The sequence below is a fragment of the Pleurodeles waltl genome, chromosome 5, assembly GCF_031143425.1.
Source record: "Pleurodeles waltl isolate 20211129_DDA chromosome 5, aPleWal1.hap1.20221129, whole genome shotgun sequence".
Classification (NCBI taxonomy): domain Eukaryota; kingdom Metazoa; phylum Chordata; class Amphibia; order Caudata; family Salamandridae; genus Pleurodeles; species Pleurodeles waltl.
In genome coordinates this window covers 1,219,275,696-1,219,297,941 of record NC_090444.1, presented here as the reverse complement: position 1 = coordinate 1,219,297,941, position 22,246 = coordinate 1,219,275,696, and the positions used below count along the sequence as shown (strand labels likewise).

At 45.9% G+C, this 22,246-nt stretch overlaps 1 protein-coding gene across 1 annotated transcript in view; it reads right to left on the bottom strand.

Moving 5' to 3' along the window:
* GRIK2 (glutamate ionotropic receptor kainate type subunit 2) overlaps positions 1 to 22,246 on the bottom strand; it is a 1,513,871-nt gene that overhangs the window by 984,622 nt on the left and 507,003 nt on the right. The gene's annotated exons all lie outside the window — the stretch shown is intronic.

The following is a 22,246-nucleotide window of genomic DNA, read 5'->3' as shown; positions in this document are numbered from 1 at the left end:
AAAAATGAACCAAAATAAAGTATTTTACCAGAATGGAAAAGTGAAAATAAAATTCACTACCATGGCTGTCAAATTCTAACAATACAAATGCTTCACACCTCTGCACAAGACAACATACAATTATATAATAAAGTACAGGAAATTATGAATTAAGTTGTGATTGGAAGAGAGGCTGGAAGTGAAACATATTATATGCGGGCCGTTGGAATTATGTTCCTAAGGAGGGCCAAACTATGCAGCAATGTTTGTTAACTAAATTATATGGCAAGGAAAGGCAAATTATCTGGCGTCATGCTGCACATTTTGTGATAGTATTACTTTCTTATTTTGTAATGTCTGTGCAAAGATTTCATCTCATTATGCAAAAAACACACTGGCTGCAAAACTGAATAATCCTAGTGGCCCTGATTATATGTTCTCCTATATCTATGAAACCTGTTCTAAATTTGGCTGAAGATAAAAGCAATTGCCAAGAAGAATAAAAGAGGGGGCTCTAAAGCTCCACCACTAACTCAAAGATTGTATGTGCTATCAACCTGAACAAGAAGCTAAAGCGTATCATCCATGTTCATTATTGGATAGGTGAATGCTTAAACTCTAACCATAGCTTTGGGCATCAAGTTAATGATTTAAAAGAATTGTACAAGCTCATAAATGAATCCAGTTCTTTTTTCTACTAGGTTCCGTTGCAGTTTGTTCGTCTCAAACACTGGAGATTTAGGTCTCTTCCGCATACAAAAGGCCTTTGTCCATGACACTGTCATTCTGGTGAGCTTCAAATTTCTTTACAGCATCAAACAAGAGCATGGAAGAAAAGGTGATGTACATACACAATGCTCTCTGGGTCTCTTTACAGATAAAGAGGAGCTGGGCCATTTTTGGTCTAACCTTAGTCCTAGAAAGCATAAGACTACAGGCTTTTAAACAAAAATGCTAGGTTTTGTGTTGGTGAATCATTGGCATTCAACATTCAAATTATTAAACCAAATGTTCCCAAAATGTAATCATAAGGCGAATGGACAGCATGAATGACTTAAAATAACAAAAGTAGGTACTATCTTTCAAATACCACATGCCAATCTGAATGTTTTATATGTATTCATAAGTTAAAAAATGTGAGCTCAGAACTGATGAGCTCATTATTTGCTGTGATTTCCAGGCCAGCAAAGCCAAGCACAAGTTGAAAATTCAAAAATGTAACAAAGAAAAGCTGTTTAGAGGAGCTTTTCCAATATAGACCTTTAGGGGCATATTTAAGAAAAGTGGCAGTGCACCCAGTGCAGCACCACTTTCTTGCGCCCCTTAGTGTCCCCCAACCGTCACCATGTGTGAACGGTGATTAAAGTACGGTGCACCATGGCGCAGGGAAGGGAGCAATAGCGTAATTTTTGAACGCTTTTGATGTACTCTGCATGAGTATCGCCAAAATGTTGGCGCTACTCCGGCAGAGCACATATGGGCCCATTGTAATCAATGGCATGCCCCCTTTTAACACCTGTCAGCAGGTGTTAAAAGGGCCGGAAAAATGACACAATCTTTTTGGGCCCCCCTAATGGGGGAATGCACCCTTTGCATTCATTATGGCTGGCACAGGCATAATGTAGCGCACAGGGTTACAAAGTGGAGCAATGCATGCATCGTTGAAAAGCAGCAGTTTTTGGTGGAGGAGAGCCTAGGTGCAATTACAGGCCAACCATGAAGGAGAAGAGATCAGATACACCAAACAAGCCGTCCCGTTCATAATGCTTAGGGCCCTCTTACGAGTGCCTTGCTACCTCCTTGGGTAGAAACTGGGCCGGATTGATAACGGGAGGTATATACCCGTGAAATAACCAGGATTGGAAGTTCTTTTTCCTAGAATGGGTCATAACATATTGAATTTGGAATACCAGATTCAATTCTCCATGTTTCCCCCCTTCCAGGGCAAACAACTGTCCTAAATCCATGAACATTTACCACCTGCTTGTAGCAGGTGGGATATGCTCAAGGAGCTTTTTCTCTTGTTTATGAGTGGGTGCTAGCAGTTGGGGGTTGACAGGAGGGAAGGTATTTTTCCTTCAGCTGGGGAGCACCTCTTCTGTCTCCCATGTTGAAATATGTGTATGAGGGCCAGGCACAACAGCTGCCAGCACTCCTCACAGCTTTGCTGATGGTTCCAGGTACAGTATCATCTGGGCCATAATTATTGGGTAAGGAGTATGAGGCCAATAATTATAGGCTGTGAGACACTGCAGAATTTGTAATGACTGAAGCAGTATTCCCCAACTTTGAGTAGGGCCTTTAGTCTCTGAAATACATGTCAAAATCCTTCTGTGGGGCAACGTCCAAGGTTGATGCCTGGTGAGGGTCACACAAAGACAAATACTTTGCTTGTGGGCTCTAACTGAAGACATTGGTTTTGGTCTCTACATCAGCCGACACATAACAATTAACTCCTAGGCCAATGGTGCATTTTCTTCTCCATCTACTATGGCTTTACACAAAAGTTAAGTAGAACAATTGGACAAAGCACATTTTACCAATACTATTTTAGGGTCGGGAACACACACTGTGGCAGGGAGTAGCAATATCACAGTGCTCAGAGTCCTAATACCAGCTACATTAGCGTTGAGAAAAATGTGAAAAATCTTAGGTGGCCCTGCAGAAAAGACAAATGTACTAGAGGTACACAATTGAATATGGCTGGTTATGCTCCTCAAACATTCTCCTGTGTTAAATATACATGCTATTGAGCAGGTGTTGGACTTGGCCTTTTTACAGGGTCATCCCCAATCTTTTTGCCTCCTTCCTCCTATTTTTTCTGACCTGTTTTTGTTGGCTTTAGGACTCTGGGCACTTTACCACTACTAACTAGTGCTAAAGTGCATATGCTCTCTGTGTTGATTGGTTTATACATGATTGACTTATTTGATGTACTAGTAAGTCCCTAGTAAAGTGCACTAGAGGTTCCCTGGGCCTGTAAATCAAATGCTACTGGTGGGTCTGCAGCACTGGTTGTGCCACGCACATTAGTAGCCCTGTAAACATGGCTCAGACCTGCCACTGCAGTGTCTGTGTGTGCAGTTTTAAACTGCGAATTCGGCAAGTGTACCCACTTGCCAGGCCTAAACCTTCCCTTTTTATACACATAGGGCACCCCTAAGGTAGGTCCTAGGTAGCCCCATGGGCAGGGTGCAGTGTATTCTAAAGGTGGGACATGTACTGATGTGTGTTACACGTCCTAACAGTGAAATACAGCCAAATTCAGTTTTCACTGTTACAAGGCCTATCTCTCTCATAGGTTAACATGGGAGCTGCCTTTAAATATTATTAAAGTGCAGATTCCATTTAGAAGCAGATAGAAATCTGGAGTTTAGGGTTTCTGAACTCACAATTTAAAAATACATCTTTTGATATAGTTTTTTTTTAGATTGTGGTGTTTGAAAATGCCACTTTTTTTAAAGTAGGCATTTTCTTGCTTAAACCATTTTGTGACACTGCTGGTTTGTGGTTTCCCTGTGTGGGTCAGTTTGACAGTTGGGCTGTTTGCACCTCTCCTCTAGACAGTGACACAAAAGGAGCTGGGGTGTCGCCTGCATATCCTGATGAGCCATCTGTGCTAGGAGGGAGGTGAGCAGTGGTCATTCTCACCTGAACGGGCTGTGCCTGCCCTCACACAATGCAGTCTTCAACCCCCTGGTGTGTGTCTGGGGCCTGGCCTGCGCAAGGCAGGATCTTGCAAACAGGAGAGACTTTCCTTTGAAGTAGGCCTACTTCAAAGGCAGAAGGGGTATAAGTAGTGGACCCTAAACCACTGAAAATTAGATTTCTTCAACATTACCTCTGGATTCAAGAGGAATCTCTGCCAAGGAGAAGAGCCGAAGAGCTGAGGAGAGGTGCTATCCCTGCCCGTGACTGTGCTTTGTTGGGCTAGTCAACAGTTGCTGCTTCTGCCTGTGAAAGGGGCAAAGACTGGACTTTGTTGTGCATTCCTACTTGAGAAGAATCTCCAAGGGCTTGAACTGAGCTTGCCCCCTGTTTTGAAGTCTCAAGGCCATCAAAGACTTCCTCTGCTAACTGCTGGACTCTCTGCTGAGACTCCTGCCCTGCCAAGTTGTGCCCTATCCAGTCCCTAGGCCCTTGAAAGGTGAAGTTGGCAGACAAGAACTGAAAATCCACGTACAGAACGCCACGCTGTGAAATTTTCAAGGCACCTTCTTCAACGCGGCTGATTAACGACACGCCGCTGGCTTCGTGGCTGAAAGCGATGCTCCACCTGCATTGCGGCTGGGATATCGATGCATCGCAGCTAGAGAAATGAGGCACAAGACCCGCCTACGGAGGTTTATAACAACACAAACCACACGCAGTGCGGTTTTCTGATACCGTTCCACTGGATTTTCCATACATCGTCCCTGGGCATCCAAGTCAACCTGATTGCGCGGATCCGAGGTGCCAACCGGAGAAGAAAACAACGCATGGCCTCACTTGCGAGTAAGGAATCGATGCATCGCTGACTTTTCTGATGCGCGCTCGCCCGTGCAGCTTTATTTTTGACGCTAACCAGGTACTCACTGTTTTCTAAGAATTAAGACTCTTATTCTAATGAAAATTCATATCTTGACTTGTGTATGTGGGATTTTTGTCGTTTTGGTCTTGTTTGATTTAGTTAAAACCTATTTTTCTAAACTGGTGTGGTGTCAATTTTGTAGTGTTTTCACTATATTACTGTGTGTGTTGGTACAAATAATGTACGGATTGCTTCTGAAGTTAAGCCTGCCTGCTTGTGCCAAGCTACGAAGGTCCTTTACCCTGACTAGAGTGAGGGTCCTTGCTTGGACAGGGGGTGACCTGACTGCCAACCAAAGACCCCATTTCTAACAGCAGGCACCTGTATCATATGGTTTCCTGTTCCTTGCTTTATTCCACCTCCATAACTAAGCTATGTTTTATATTTCTGATTCTCTTTACAGTAGATGATTGCCCTCAGGGACAGGAAAACTGTAAAAATCAAACCTTTAATGTTATTTTGCAAAATCTTTATTACATTGTCACATCATAGCAGCTTGTAAGCCTGTTCATACACGAGATAAAAATGCACATATAGTTTTGTTCTTTTTTGAATAAATAAGTGCATATATTATACCAACAGTGCCCAGAAGTGTTGGGTACCATTTACTTTAAAATCTACATTTATAAAATTGCAGTTTGTTTCAAATGATAGATTTTTTTGACAAGGTGTACATTGTAAGGCTGTAAGGCTGGAACTGCCACAGTTTCACTTTTCAAGTAGTATTGATGAGCTGTTGAGTTGTTATTGTTTCTTTGACTTACCCACACAGATACATCAGGAGGCACATCCATAAGTGTGCGAAGTGCATTGCACCTCTACATTTCCACTGAACATCCCACTTTCAATATTTCCCTTTTCTATCTCTGATGGCAACATGTGGGAGGCCCTGCACACTTATAGCCTATGTTTTTATGTCTTCACAGTGGGCACAACCAAAGAGGGAACAATACCGATCCTGTTGGACCTGGCTTTTTGACAGGGACATCCCCAAACTTTTTGCCTCCTTCCTCCTATTTTTTCTGACCTGTTGTTGTTGGCTTTTGACCTCTGGGCACTTTACCACTGCTAACCAGTGCTAAAGTGCATATGCTCTCTGGGTAAATTGTACTACTGATTGGTTTATCCATGATTGACTATTTAATTTACTTGTAAGTCCCTGGTAGAGTGCACTACATGTGCCTAGGGCAGGTAGATTAAATGCTACTAGTGGGCCTGCAGCACTGGTTGTGCCACCCACCTCAGTAGCCCCTTAACCCTGTCTCAGGCCTGCCATTGCAAGGCCTGTGTGTGCAGTTTCACTGCCACTTCGACTTGGCATTTAAAAGTACTTGCCAAGCCTAGAACTCCCCTTTTACTACATATAAGTCATCCCTAATGTGTGCCCTAGGTAACCCCTAGAGCAGGGTGCTGTGTAGGTAAAAGGCAGGACATGTACCTGTGTAGTTATATGTCCTGGTAGTGTGAAACTCCTAAATTCGTTTTTACACTACTGTGAGGCCTGCTCCTTTCATAGGCTAACATTGGGGCTGCCCTCATACACTGTTGAAGTGGCAGCTGCTGATCTGAAAGGAGCAGGAAGGTCATATTTAGTATGGCCAGAATGGTAACACAAAATCCTGCTGACTGGTGAAGTCGGATTTAATATTACTATTCTAGAAATGCCACTTTTAGAAAGTGAGCATTTCTTTGCACTAAAATCTTGTTGTGCCCTTCAATCCACGTCTGGCTAGGTTTAGTTGACAGCTCCTTGTGCATTCACTCAGACACACCCCAAACACAGGGTACTCAGCCTCACTTGCATACATCTGCATTTTGAATGGGTCTTCCTGGGCTGGGAGGGTGGAGGGCCTGCCCTCACACAAAGGACTGCCACACCCCCTACTGGGACTCTGGCAGACAGGATTGAGCTGAAAGGGAACTTGGTGCATTTCTTAGAGACTCTTTGAAGTCACCCCCACTTCAAAGGCACAACTTAATATAAAACAGGGCCTCTGCCCTACCTCATCAGACACTTGCTGGAGAAGAAACCTGAACCAGAAACTACATCCTGCCAAGAAGAACTGCCTGGCTGCTCAAAGGACTCACCTGTCTGCTTTTCTACAAAGGACTGCTGCCTTGCTGTTGGCCTGCTGCCTTGCTGAACTCTTGCCTGGCTGTAAACGTGCTCTCCAAGGGCTTGGATAGAGCTTGCCTCCTTTCCCTGAAGTCTCAGGACCAAAAAGACTTCACTCTTCCTCTTGGACGCTCCGTGCGCCGAACTTTTCGACGCACAGCTTGTTCCGCGGCAAGAAAAACGCCGCACACCGACGCTGATCAACGCGACGCCTTCGGGACGACCGAAACTTTGACGCACGGCCTCGCAAGGACAACGCCGCCCGACTTCCCGGGAGAAATCGACGCAACGCCTGCCGTGAGATCAAAACTTTGACGCACGGCCTCGCAAGGACAACGCCGCCCGACTCCGCAGGAGAAATCGACGCGACGCCTGCCGTGAGATCAAAACTTTGACGCACGGCCTCGCAAGGACAGCGCCGTCCGACTCCGCAGGAGAAATCGACGCGACGCCTGCCGTGAGATCAAAACTTTGACGCACGGCCTCGCAAGGACAACGCCGACCCGACTCCGCAGGAGAAATCGACGCCTGCCGTGAGATCGAAACTTCGACGCGCAGCCCCGCAGAACGACGCGCAGCTGGAAAACAAGCAGGAAAATCCACGCACAGTCCCGGGACATCTGGTAATCCCCGCGACCCACAGAAAGAGACTGTCCGCGCGCCGGAAAACGACACCCGACTTCCCCGCGTGGAAAATAACGACGCAAGTCCGTGTGTGCTGGGGAGAAATGGACGCACACACCCTTTTTCCACGCACCTCTTCCTTTGTGGCCCTCTGAGGAGATTTTCCACCAGAAACCAGGTACTTTGTGTTTGAAAGAGACTCTGTTTACTTTCTAAAGACTTAAGACACTTTATATCACTTTTCAGTGATATCTTTACAAATTCATATTGCAACTTTGATCGTTTTGACCTGAAGATACCCAGATAAATATTATATATTTTTCTAAATACTGTGTGGTGTATTTTTGTGGTGTTATGCTATGGTGTTGTATGATTTATTGCACAAATGCTTTACACATTGCCTTCTAAGTTAAGCCTGACTGCTCGTGCCAAGCTACCGGAGGGTGAGCACAGGCTGATTTTGGATTGTGTGTGACTTACCCTGACTAGAGTGAGGGTTCTTGCTTGGACAGAGGGCAACCTAACTGCCAACCAAAAACCCCATTTCTAACATTGGTGATCAGCGGTGAGGATAGGACTTGTGTTTGTGCAGTGACATACAGTAGCTAAGTATTTCACTACCTACCACAGTTGAAGGTCAACTTGATTTTTCATCTTTTTTGGCTCTTGGTTCTCTGATGTCCTCCTGGATATACTATTGATATTTTGGACTTTGGATTTTGGTTTTTGCTGATAAGATCTTATCAAAATGGGATTGTGTACCTACTCATTCTTTGTTCGTACTGACCACCTCACTAAGGCTGACCTAAGGAAGCTTTGCAGACAATGGGGCCTTCCTGTAGCAAGGAGATCTACTAAAGCGGAGATGCTCCATCACTACATAGTCTGGGGGGAGGAAAGATGGGCAGAGAGAGAGGCAGCAAGAAACCAAATGACTAAGTACCCCTCAGAAGAGGAGGAGGACTACGCACATGAGGAGGAAGACTGCTCAGATGAGGAGGAAGACTACTCAGAGTTGGACAGTGACCCAGAAATAGATGAATGGCTCCGAAGTCAAAGGCGACAGGAGCAACAATTAGAGGAGTATCTTGCAGAGGTTGAGGCAAAAAGACTCTTAGCCCTGGAAGAAGAAAAGATTGCAGCTCAAGAGCTGAGCTGTAAAGAGCTAAAACTGGAGGCCGGAAGGGCTGAGTCCAGTTCAGATGGTGGCAGCAAAAATCTTGCATCTAGTACTGCTGAAGAAGGGCACAAGCCCAGAGATGTGGTGCCCAACTTGAAGAAGGGAGTTGACACACCCCAGGCGGTTCAAGGGTATGAGGTAGTTCCCGTTATGCACAGGGTCCCTGAGAAGGATTGGGGAACTGGCACAGGGAGTCATATTCCTACTGGGGGGAGGGACACTTTACTGACTCTAGCAGAGAGTGACAGAGAAAAGGGTTCCCCCCTGGTGGACGTCCTGGATATAGAGTGTAGAGACATCCCAGAAGAGTATGGGTTGAGTGTCAGGGACAGACAGATACTGTCTCACCAGTCTCAGGAGGGTGAAGTAGAGTGCTTTTCCAAGGTTGAGTTACTGGGTGGTTGGGTGAAGGGTACTGTGGTTAATACATGTGAAGGGCAGAGTGATGTAATTGCTGGAGAGCATATGTCTGGTCCTTATTTTCCAGAGCTACGCCAACACCAGGTGGAGTGTGAGTTCTCTGACCCCAGGGAACTTACAATGGAGGCAGACTTCTGGGTGAGTACCAGAGAGTCTGAAGAGGCATTTGGGGGTGCTCCTGAAGGGAGTGGTCTAGGTGGTTCCCAACCAAGTGTGGTGGGAAAGGATTGTAGTGTCCCAGGTAGATCCCAGGTCCTAGAGGGTTCCATGAGGGAACACCAGGAGGGAAGCCTAGCCTGTACCGTAGGGCCACCTTTTGAGGGAAGCCCCGCAGTGTCAGAAGAACTTGGGGGGGTGACTGTAGCCAGCATCCCAACAGTTCTGGTGTCTGGCAGTACCCCTCCTAGTGAGGGGGTGCAGAAGTCCAGACATAGGGTTGAGAGGGGGTTGCAGACCCCAGTGGAGGACCTTGAGAGTCAGGGGACAGCTCTGAGAGCAGAGCCCCCCAGGAATGACCCAGGTGAAACCGTTTCTGGTTTGGGGGAAACCCAGACTCTGCCGGATGGGCAGAGGTCGGGAGACCTGCGCCAACCAGACTCTTGTGTGGCCCTTGGGGACGGTGTGTCCCTTGTGGGGGGTGAGAGTGCCCCCCAGGAAGTCCTGGCATGCCAGGCAAAGATTCAACCTCAGGGTGGTGACTCTGGGTTGGATACCCAGGTTCAGAGGTTAAACTCTGACCTGGTGGGAGGTAGATGTGCCTCCCAAGAAGTCCTGCTGTGCCAGGCAATTGTCCAACCTCAGGGTGTTGACTCTGGGTTGGATGACCAGGTTCAGAGGTTAAACTCTGACCTGGTGGGGGGTAGGTGTGCCCCCCAGAAAGTCCTGGCATGCCAGGCAATTGCCCAACCTCAGGGTGGTGACCCTGGGTTGGGGAACCAGGCTCAGAGGTTAAACTCTGACCTGGTGGGAGGTAGGTGTGCCTCCCTGGAAGTCCTGGCCTGCCAGGCAATGGTTCAACCTCAGGGTGGTGACTCTGGGTTGGCTAACCAGGTTCAGGGGATAAACTCTGACCTGGTGGGGGGTAGGTGTGCCCCCCAGAAAGTCCTGGCGTGCCAGGCAATTGTTCAACCTCAGAGTGCTGACTCTGGGTTGGATAACCGGGTTCAGAGGTTAAACTCTGACCTGGTGGGGGGTAGGTGTGCCCCCCAGAAAGTCCTGGCGTGCCAGGCAATTGTTCAACCTCAGGGTGGTGACTCTGGGTTGGATACCCAGGTTCAGAGGTTAAACTCTGACCTGGTGGGAGGTAGGTGTGCCTCCCAAGAAGCCCTGCTGTGCCAGGCAATTGTCCAACCTCAGGGTGTTGACTCTGGGTTGGATGACCAGGTTCAGAGGTTAAACTCTGACCTGGTGGGGGGTAGGTGTGCCCCCCAGAAAGTCCTGGCGTGCCAGGCAATTGCCCAACCTCAGGGTGGTGACCCTGGGTTGGGGAACCAGGCTCAGAGGTTAAACTCTGACCTGGTGGGAGGTAGGTGTGCCTCCCAGAAAGTCCTGGTGCGCCAGGCAATTATTCAACTTCAGGGTGGTGACTCTGAGTTGAATGGCCCAGTTCGGAGGTTAAACTCTGACCTGGTGGAGGGTCAGTGTGCCCTCCAGGAAGTCCTGGCGTGCCAGGCAATTGTTCAACTTCAGGGTGGTGACTCTGAGTTGAATGGCCAAGTTCAGAGGTTAAACTCTGACCTGGTGGAGGGTCAGTGTGCCCTCCAGGAAGTCCTGGCGTGCCAGGCAATTGTTCAACTTCAGGGTGGTGACTCTGAGTTGAATGGTCAGGTGCAGAGGTTAAACTCTGACCTGGTGGGGGGTAGGTAGGTATGCCTCCCAGGAAGTCCTGGTTTGCCAGGCAGTGATCCAGTCTGAGGGTACAGACCCTGGGCTGGAAGACCAGGTTCAGGGTGTCCCCCCGGACCTGGAGGGAGGGGCTACTGATAACAGTGCTCCTACCATGTTGTCTTCTGAGGAGGCCACTCCTAGTTGGAGGGTGCTGGACCCCAGAAGGGAGGGCAGGGGGAGGGAAGCCTCACCCCGGGCCCTAGTCCAACCTGAAGGTACAGGCCCCAGGTTGGAGGGCCAGTTGCAGGTTAACAGACCTGCACTGGTGGAGGAATGGTACAGGGTGACTTCTGTAAGCACCCTGACCATGTTGGACTCTGGGGGTACTGCTCCAGGAGGGAGGGTACAAAGCCCCAGAGGGGAGGACCAGGTTCAGGCTGTCATCCCTGACCTGGTGGAAGGGAGAGTGGTTAAAGGGTGCCCAGCACCTGGGGCTACCGCCCCCCACTCTCCACAGCCACAGTGGTTGGAGAGCTTTGAGAGGCCTGGGGCCTGGCTCTCCTCCCTGGCAGCTGTCAGTAATCACTGTGGCTTGCTGTCCGGGTGGACAGAGTTATCCCTGGGGAGGGGACAAGTGTCACACCCCAGGGGTAGAGTGGGCAACACCACTGTGTTGGTCATGGTGGTACTATCCTGCTCCTGGGATACATCTGTGAGCAAAGTAAGGTTAGGTGCTGCACAGATGGGATCCGCAGGTAAGGAGAAAGGTTCCCCATGGGTTGGCTTAGTGGGCCCTGAGAGTATGGACAGAGTGATCCAATTGGAGTCAGGAAGGCGAAGAACTGGAGCATGCCCCTGCTGTTGTGGGCATGGGTCCTTGTTCTGTCGCCTCAAACAGGGAAGTACATCAGGATAGTGATTGTTCTCCCCTGGCTTTAGGCTGGTAGGGGGTCATGTTGGACCTGGCTTTTTGACAGGGACATCCCCAAACTTTTTGCCTCCTTCCTCCTATTTTTTCTGACCTGTTGTTGTTGGCTTTTGACCTCTGGGCACTTTACCACTGCTAACCAGTGCTAAAGTGCATATGCTCTCTGGGTAAATTGTACTACTGATTGGTTTATCCATGATTGACTATTTAATTTACTTGTAAGTCCCTGGTAGAGTGCACTACATGTGCCTAGGGCAGGTAGATTAAATGCTACTAGTGGGCCTGCAGCACTGGTTGTGCCACCCACCTCAGTAGCCCCTTAACCCTGTCTCAGGCCTGCCATTGCAAGGCCTGTGTGTGCAGTTTCACTGCCACTTCGACTTGGCATTTAAAAGTACTTGCCAAGCCTAGAACTCCCCTTTTACTACATATAAGTCATCCCTAATGTGTGCCCTAGGTAACCCCTAGAGCAGGGTGCTGTGTAGGTAAAAGGCAGGACATGTACCTGTGTAGTTATATGTCCTGGTAGTGTGAAACTCCTAAATTTGTTTTTACACTACTGTGAGGCCTGCTCCTTTCATAGGCTAACATTGGGGCTGCCCTCATACACTGTTGAAGTGGCAGCTGCTGATCTGAAAGGAGCAGGAAGGTCATATTTAGTATGGCCAGAATGGTAACACAAAATCCTGCTGACTGGTGAAGTCGGATTTAATATTACTATTCTAGAAATGCCACTTTTAGAAAGTGAGCATTTCTTTGCACTAAAATCTTGTTGTGCCCTTCAATCCACGTCTGGCTAGGTTTAGTTGACAGCTCCTTGTGCATTCACTCAGACACACCCCAAACACAGGGTACTCAGCCTCACTTGCATACATCTGCATTTTGAATGGGTCTTCCTGGGCTGGGAGGGTGGAGGGCCTGCCCTCACACAAAGGACTGCCACACCCCCTACTGGGACTCTGGCAGACAGGATTGAGCTGAAAGGGAACTTGGTGCATTTCTTAGAGACTCTTTGAAGTCACCCCCACTTCAAAGGCACAACTTAGTATAAAACAGGGCCTCTGCCCTACCTCATCAGACACTTGCTGGAGAAGAAACCTGAACCAGAAACTACATCCTGCCAAGAAGAACTGCCTGGCTGCTCAAAGGACTCACCTGTCTGCTTTTCTACAAAGGACTGCTGCCTTGCTGTTGGCCTGCTGCCTTGCTGAACTCTTGCCTGGCTGTAAAAGTGCTCTCCAAGGGCTTGGATAGAGCTTGCCTCCTGTTCCCTGAAGTCTCAGGACCAAAAAGACTTCACTCTTCCTCTTGGACGCTCCGTGCGCCGAACTTTTCGACGCACAGCTTGTTCCGCGCAAGAAAAACGCAGCACACCGACGCTGATCAACGCGACGCCTTTGGGACGACCGAAACTTTGACGCACGGCCTCGCAAGGACAACGCCGCCCGACTTCCCGGGAGAAATCGACGCGACGCCTGCCGTGAGATCAAAACTTTGACGCACGGCCTCGCAAGGACAACGCCGCCCGACTCCGCAGGAGAAATCGACGCGACGCCTGCCGTGAGATCAAAACTTTGACGCACGGCCTCGCAAGGACAACGCCGCCCGACTCCGCAGGAGAAATCGACGCGACGCCTGCCGTGAGATCAAAACTTTGACGCACGGCCTCGCAAGGACAACGCCGCCCGACTCCGCAGGAGAAATCGACGCGACGCCTGCCGTGAGATCGAAACTTCGACGCGCAGCCCCGCAGAACGACGCGCAGCCGGAAAACAAGCAGGAAAATCCACGCACAGACCCGGGACATCTGGTAATCCCCGCGACCCACAGAAAGAGACTGTCCGCGCGCCGGAAAACGACGCCCGACTTCCCCGCGTGGAAAATAACGACGCAAGTCCATGTGTGCTGGGGAGAAATCGACGCACACACCCTTTTTCCACGCACCTCTTCCTTTGTGGCCCTCTGAGGAGATTTTCCAACAGAAACCAGGTACTTTGTGTTTGAAAGAGACTCTGTTTACTTTCTAAAGACTTAAGACACTTTATATCACTTTTCAGTGATATCTTTACAAATTCATATTGCAACTTTGATCGTTTTGACCTGAAGATACCCAGATAAATATTATATATTTTTCTAAATACTGTGTGGTGTATTTTTGTGGTGTTATGCTATGGTGTTGTATGATTTATTGCACAAATGCTTTACACATTGCCTTCTAAGTTAAGCCTGACTGCTCGTGCCAAGCTACCGGAGGGTGAGCACAGGCTGATTTTGGATTGTGTGTGACTTACCCTGACTAGAGTGAGGGTTCTTGCTTGGACAACCTAACTGCCAACCAAAAACCCCATTTCTAACAGATCCCACAAGCAAGACTAACCTTCTCCAGCTTTACTCCCTAGATGGAGAAACATCCATCAGAACAGTGCCAAACTGCTGCATAGAAAGAGGCAAAGTCTCACCTCTACAGAGAACAGTACATCTCCCTAAGATAGGATTTACCACGGTTAGACATTAGCCATATTCAGTAGCATAGCAAGGATGTCACGGACCAAGGTGCAAGAAAGGAAACTGGCCCCTTTGACTGCTGTTGAGATAGTAAATGCAGCAATTATCAGGATTCCATGCTCTGATTACTGGTGCCACTGCACCTACTGCACAAATGGTAACTGCGGCCCTGGCTTCTTTGTATAAATCCTAAATTGTTACTTATGTCTTCTGTCCTTGTTCAGCTATTTGTTTCTTTATAGATAGGATCACACTCAACAAATATCTATACATACATACAACACTGATCGTATCGATAATGGTGTACTTTGTCTGTGTTCCCAACCGAGATTTCATGATGTAATCAGAAAAGTTAAAGGAAGTGTAAAATGGAAATCATAGTGAGTGAAAGTTGCAAATAAATAGTTATGTGGAAAAAACGTCTTCAAATAGTATCACCAATTTGTTAATGGACAGAATGTAATATAAAAGATATTGTACTAAAACATTTAGGCCCAGATTTAAGAGGACCTTGTGCCATTCTAACATCACATTAGCATAATTTTGTTTTACACTCATATGGCGTTAGAAGACCAAAAATGCAGCGCCATATTTACAAAGTGGGGCAATGCATGCATTGCCCTACTTTGTAACCATTTTCACCACATTTTGCCTGTGCTAGGCATAATGTATGCAAAGGGGGGATTCCCCCGTTGGCGGGGGCACATTTTAGGCACTTTTAGCGCCTGCTCAGAGAAGGCATTAAAAGGAGGCTTCCATTGGTTTCAATGGGCCTTTGGGTGCTTCTTAGGATTAGCATCAACATTTTTGACACTAATCCTGCAAAGCGCTGGAAATAGCGTAAAAAATGATGATGTTAGTACCCCTAACTACCGCCATGGTGTGCCTTATTTTAAATATGGCGCACACATGGTCGCGTTAGCGGAGCAATAAGGGGCTCCTCTTTTCAATAATCTGCCCCTTAGTCCAATTAGAAATACCAGCAGACAGTCGCTTGCCAGAGAGTCACATCCTCTTACAGCAACTGGTGTCCTTGTGAATGTTTATTTCCCTGTTCCTCACCTGTGTAATATTTCTAGCTCGTGCATTTTTCCGCTCTGCCACGTCCGGTCATTGTGCAATGAGCGGGCCCAAAAGAAATATGTTTTTCTTCCTACTGATTGCGTTTCTATCTTTCTGTGCCTCAAATGACACCAGTGACAAGAAAGAGCAAAATAAATTGTCTTGCAAAGTTGTGATTCTCAGACAGCAAGGCATGTAGAAGACTGTGTCTAAAGCTCCATCCTGTAGACACCTCGTGCCGTCCTCAGCTCTGGTATTATAACAATTTGTGCCAAAAACAATACTCGATAATAGCTGCATTCTCTGCACTTCAAAAACATTTAAAAACATGGATTTTTTTATTTAACTAATGTCATCTTCATTCATAATCTTTAGAGTTTTATCAGCTCTACAGAAGAGTTTAAAAATAAACATTGTCAAAGCAAAACTTTTGAAATCTTTAGAGGCATATTTACAGTCCCCTTGTGCCATTTTGCACCACATTAACGTCATTATTTTTTACGTTAAGGTGGCCCAACGAGGCTAAAATCCCACACCGTATTTACTGAGTGGTGCAATGCATGCATTGCGCCACTCTGTAACCCTTTGCGCTGACATTATGCCCCTGCCAGGCATAATGTATGCAAAGGGGGCGTTCCCCCGTTAGGGGAGCTGGAAAAATGGTGCAAGGAAATCTATGAGATTTCCTTGCACCATTTTTTATGGCACTTTTAACGCCTGCTCAAGAGCAGGCATTAAAAGGGGGCTTCCATTCTTTAGAATGGGCCCCTATGTACTCTGCAGGAGTAGCACCAGTATTTTGGTGCTACTCCTGCAGAGTACATCAATAGCATCATGAAAAATTATGCTATTGCCCCCTCCCCTGCACCATGGTGCACCGTATTTTAAATATGGCGCACACATTGCGGCAGTAGGGGGTTGCTAAGTGGCGCAGGGAAAGTGGCGCTGCACTGAGTCCATAAATCTGGCCCTTAGGTTCATAAAAACATATCCCTGAAACAAATCCTTGGAAGTAATGAAATGAAAAGTTAAAAAAGTGAAGATATGCTGTAAGTCCCTGTGTTTTAATTGTTGAATCCTACAAGGTCAGTCAAGTGCCTCGTTTTGAAAAGCATGTCACTCCTCTTGGACAGAACATGGAAGGTTCACCCAAATCTTACATATTTCTCTCTACTCTGTGATGTACACTGAGGGATACTGAATGTTGGCTGGAAACATAGACACATACTATTTTGCATAGTGTACCTTTGTGCGATCCCTGTGACATGTAAAGGTAATTTGTGAGATCATTTTCCAAGGAAAACTTTTACATTAAACTTAAAGTTAGAAGCTATTACTAACCATGGATGGGCATTGTATAAGTAAAAAGATGTTGAACTCAAATAAAAACTAATTCAAATAATAAACACAGTCCTTGTTAGAATGTACTACAAAAAACACTAAATTAACCTATACTAAACCCTATGTCAGCTTGGAACAAAACAGTCAGGCTTAACACAGGTGCAATGTGTAAAGTATTTATCCAGCCATCAAGGAGTAATAAGTGAAAACACAATATAAGAAAAATCCCAAACCAATTTTGAAAAATAGGGTACTTTTTATTAAACAAAACTACGCAAAAATGACTGAAAATCCAATGAGTGGAATTGGAGATATGCGTTTTTAAAGTTTCACGTAAAAATAGCACCAAGAAGCACAAAGCGCCACTGGTGGTGTCTGGTCGCACTCTACCAGGGAAAAGTCACAAGCTGAGTCAGACCATGAAGGAGCATGTATCGAATACAGGGACCAGCTTAGTCCTGCTGAAGAGTTACCTTCTCAAAATATGAATGAAGCTTTCCATTCACAGTGGCTGCCTCCCCGAGGAGCAGGTTGAGCATTGCAGATGGTCGTCATTGTAATGCGTAGAGCCAGTCATCGTTGGAGCTTCATGTTGGTTAATTGTCACAGATGGTTGCTGTTGGCACAAATTACTAATCTCACATTGCCAGTCATTGTGGATGGTCACTGTTGTCATGAAGAGCAAGTGCCACTGAAGCTTCATGTTGGTGGTTGATGTGGGCAGTCAGTTCTCTGCACGACACGGTCACTTTGATCGTGAAGAGTCCAAACTTTAGGATTTTTACCTTTTCTTCAGGAAGTGTTGTCAAGGATGTGAGGGGCACCTCTTGAGGATCAGCACTCCAGTGGAGGCCAGCATCAGGGCTCAGACAGGTCTAGTTAGTCCAGGGTGGCCTGTGGAAGCTTGTTGTGCCCTTGTAGCTCACACAAGAAGTTGACCAACTGATCCTTGGAGCCACTCTGGGTAGCCTGGTATGAAGCCGAGCAAGTCCAATCCTTCTTCTTCATACAGCAAGGCACTTCTTCCAGCAGCAGGGCAGTTCTTCTGACAGCAGGATAATCCTTCTTCTGAAACTTCCACAGGTCCAGGAGTGTTCTTATGAGAGGTTCTGAAGGTCTCACTTTTAAACCTGGTGGTAGTGTTTTTGTGGGGGAATTCCCTTACCTACGCCCAAAAGGTGTTCCAGTCAATTCTTCCCCCTCACTTGGTCCTGGCTTCAAACTGTCTAGGGTAACAAAGGCAAGGGTAGACCTGGTGTCAGGTTCCTTTGTGTGTGATGCAGTGAGAACCTTTTGAAGTGTAATCATGACCGGGTACAACTCCTTCCCTCCCATCCTATCAGGAAGACCCTCTCCTTTCACATGTAGGCTTCCATTGTCTCACTGACTCGAAGCAATATACAGTAGAAGAGCAATTCACAGTCATGTGACCCTGGACACTGGACACTGGCAGAAAGGCATAGTTGGCTGGGAAAGAAAAATGCTAACTTTCTAAAAGTATACCTAAAAAGTGATAGCTGGATTGCTTGAATTAATCTTAGCAACTGGTAATTATTCGGCGCAGCACCCCAGTCTATTATTTTGCAAATCATACCCCCTCAGTTTGGACCCAGCCTTATGCTTATCAAGAACAGTCCAGCTAAAACTGCCAAGACAGGTTTTCCCTGACCCGGAACACAAGCAACCCTGGACTGGTTTCACCCTAGTTAGGGCACATCAGCCAAGTATAGCTTGGTTCCAGTGACAAAGTGTGCACGGGACCTACGTCTTGGCATATCCATCTCACATCTCATTCAATTGATTGAATGCATGAATTAATATCAGCCACTGGTAATTACATGGCCACATCCAAGTCCATCATTATTTTGCATACTGAGGGGCTGATTTAAGAGCCCCTAGCGACATCCTTATAATACATTAGTGTCATTATTTTACACTAATGTGGCGTTAGATGGCCAAAAACGATGCATCATATTTACAAAGTGGTGCAATGCTTCATTGCGCCACTTTGTAACACTCTGCGATACATTATGCCTGCGCCAGGAATAATGTATGCAAAGGGGGCACTCTCCCATTAGGGGGCTGAAAAAATTGCACAAGGAAATCTAAGAAATTTCCTTGCACCATTTTGTTAAGCACTTTTAACACCTGCTCAGAGCAGATGTTAAAAGGGGGCATGCCATTGAATACAATGGGCCCCTATGTACTCTGCAGGAGTAGCGCCAATATTTTGGCGCTACTCCTGCAGAGTACATCAATAGCATAAAAAATAATAACACTCTTGCCCCCTACCCTGCGCAATGGTGCGCTGTATTTTAAATATGGCACACACATGGCGGCGGTAGGGGGACACTAAGGGGTGCAAGGAAATTTGCACTGCACTGGATGCAGCGCCACTTTCCTTAAATCAGGCCCATCTCACCTCTGTTTGGATCCAGCTATATCCAAATCAGTCTTGAACCAGTGGAAACAGTCCAGACAGAATTTTAAGATCAGGTTCTCCTTGAACTGTTATAGAAGCAACACAGGACTGGCCAGGGCTCATCAGCAAGGGATAGCTTGGTTCCAGTGACACGGTGTGCACAGGACCCTATGTATGTGGGCATACCTGTCCTCTTTGGACAACACAATATAGTATACAAAAAAGTGATAAATGGAATGCTTGAATTAATCTTGGAAGATGAGTCTTGACCCTGCTCCGGTGGGAACAGTCAAGCCTGAAGCAAACCACAGCTAGCTCAGAGTAATTGAAAGTGACTCAGATTAATCAAGCATTCCCTCTATCAATTTCATTTTTCACTTGGATGCCCTTACAGCCATACTTATTAACAATATCATGATTCACCAATATGCATATGACGTACACATTAATGTCAAAATACCTTTGACATGGGTATTTCAGGACTTAATACCTGCTAATCTTCAATTGGATTTCAAGCAGCTACCTAAAGCTCACCTAATAAAAACAGTGAATTCCTCCCAGTTGCAAACAGCATCGAACAACAACAGATTCAAGTATGACTTTCTAACATATATTGATAGCTTAATTGCCCTTCACCTCAGCTCCCAGCCAATGCAAAAATCACCCAGATTCACCCAAGTCAGAGACCTTTCCTTCAGCTACCACACTTCCATGAAAACCAAGAGAAAGTGGTATCAGGTCTCTCTTCTGTATAAAAGGTAAACACATCCTACACTAAAGTAACTTAAGACCAGCAGTGTCATGATTTCCAATATATAGAAACTGCTTTTCTTTGTGTGTAAATGTACACACACAAAGAAACGCAGTTAGAGTTTAGAACGTTTGGCAAACCATTTCTGAGCAGACTGTACAAGGGTTAGGGGGACAAGAAGCTTAGTAGATCAACGTCAATTGTCTGAAAGAGAACATGCAATAAACATTAAGAATTTGACTCTTCTGGCAGGTACTTCTCTGAAGTAATCAGCCTTTTCTTTACCATAGCCTGTGTGGCTGCTGTGCTCCACATGGCAAGGAGAGGGAACCCATTAACCATGACCTAGAGAGGGTCACATTCAGGCAGTGTTGACAGTAACTATTACTAGATCCTCATGTTCTACCTCCATCTGACTGAAGAAAAGATGTATAATTTTCTTTTATCATCCGTCTGACACCAGAGTATCACTGTCTGTAATAAACCTGATGCAAGCTATCTCCTACACCAATTGCTTCAATAGACCTTTGCTTCCAAGGCATCCCCCCACTTGCTTCTTCCCCATGCATCGCTAGTGCTCAAACACCAATGTAAAAAATATCTTGGCAGGCATGGTAAAGAGATGCTACAGCCCAGATGTGAGCTATTGCTGAGTTTCCATACTACCAGGGAAAACTAAACTGTATAAATAAGGAAAACATTAGGATGGTCTGATCAGATTGTAGAAAACTTTCAGCATTTCATAGATTCGGGCTGAACTAGGGAGACTTTCAGGATGTTAACTTCGCTTGTTGGGAACTGACAATGGAAAACTATCATGAAGAAAAACTCTGAGTTGGTGAAGAAAATACAGCCAGCTTACAAATGTGTGCTTTAACAAGATGGATGTTTCTTCTTCACTCCATTCATCTGGAACTTGGGTGTGCAAATGTTTCTCCCATAAATCTGGCCAATTATCCACAAACAGCTTTTGAAGGCAAAACTAGTTCTATTAAGTATTTTTACATCTGTCCAGTTTTCTCTCAAGTCCACTTATGAGTGGCAAAACATTTAATGACAGTGAAGGGGGTCCCCAAACTGGTGACAGACTTCCACAGTATCCTTTTCAGTACACCATTTAACTGATGCCCTGTGAACCCATCGGCATCATTTTCTGGTTCAGCCTTCAGGACCTTAGGCCCTCCTGGGACCTGAGGCCCAACAGGCATGAAGATGTGGTAGCAAGCTTTTTTCATGCAGCCTCATAGATGAGTTCCCTGAGTTTTAGGAGTCATATCTTTGAGAGCAATGAACTAGCCAGAGGCAGAACCAGCTCTTTCGGACTCCAGTAGCATGCATGCAATGATTAATCATGGCATAAATGGGAGGGAAATCTTTCTCCTTCATCTTCCAGGTTTATTCTCAAGCACCAATTGGGTGAGGAAGGGCTTTTTAAAAAGGGCTACAATGATTATGGTAGGTAATATTAGTAAAATAAATGTAAAATGTGCACTGCCCGGTGTCAATAATGCTGTATATTGTGGGTGCCTCAATGTTCCTGATTTCTCATAGAAACCCACATGAAAGCAAATTTTACTATAGCTGGGGACAATTGTCTCCTTTAATCCCATCAACATTGGTCTGATCAGGCCATTTTATGAAACCGACATTCCAGAACATCTGCTGGTACTAACCAATTATTTTTCAAAATAGTTGAATAAGGACATTTGCATTAACACTTCTCCTTATCGGAGGTTAGGTAGTGGTGGGGTTGTTCTGAGTGTGTGGCTTAAAAACTTGGGCCAGCATTTATCATAAAGAGGGTTATATTGCCATAATTGTTTTTTTAATCTATTCAGATAGTTTTCCAGATGTTCATATTGCTCATCTTTATTTCATAATGTACAAACAGTCACAATTACATTCAAATAGTTGCTCTAACATTGCAGTATAGATTAACGAAAATTAAAATATGTAATCCCAGCTACAAATACATGTCCCGGTTCATGAGAAAGATCTGGTGCTCGAACGAGCACATTAATCAGTGTTGGGAGGCTCACATTTCCACTGTCCCTCTCAAACCAGGGACAGAACCTCATTTGTTTACAGTCACTGCTGTGCTGTCTGACCTCATACACACAGCAAAGCAGGATTTAATGAGGATTGAATCATAGTCTGGGGAGCCCATCCCTGAAGGCTGGATCACAGCAGCTTGCCCATGGAACTCATCAAAGCAAGGGGGAGGTTTGCTTGTTCAATTCTTATCCAAGAGGCTCTCCTCCAAATTCGAGATGAGGTGGATATATAGTCATGAAAAGCTAAAGTTACAGTGAATTTATTGTTGGCTTTGTTAATTTTACCGTAGAGTAAAAATAACACATAATTTACTTAAAACAAGACAGTTAAAGTACAGTTATGTTTACGAACTAAAATTGGAAAATCACTGAAATTTGCAAGGTAGAGTTAGCTCTGTAATACATAATTCACCCAAGGGCCATGCAAACCACAACTCACATACCACAATTCAGTAAGTTGTGGGCCA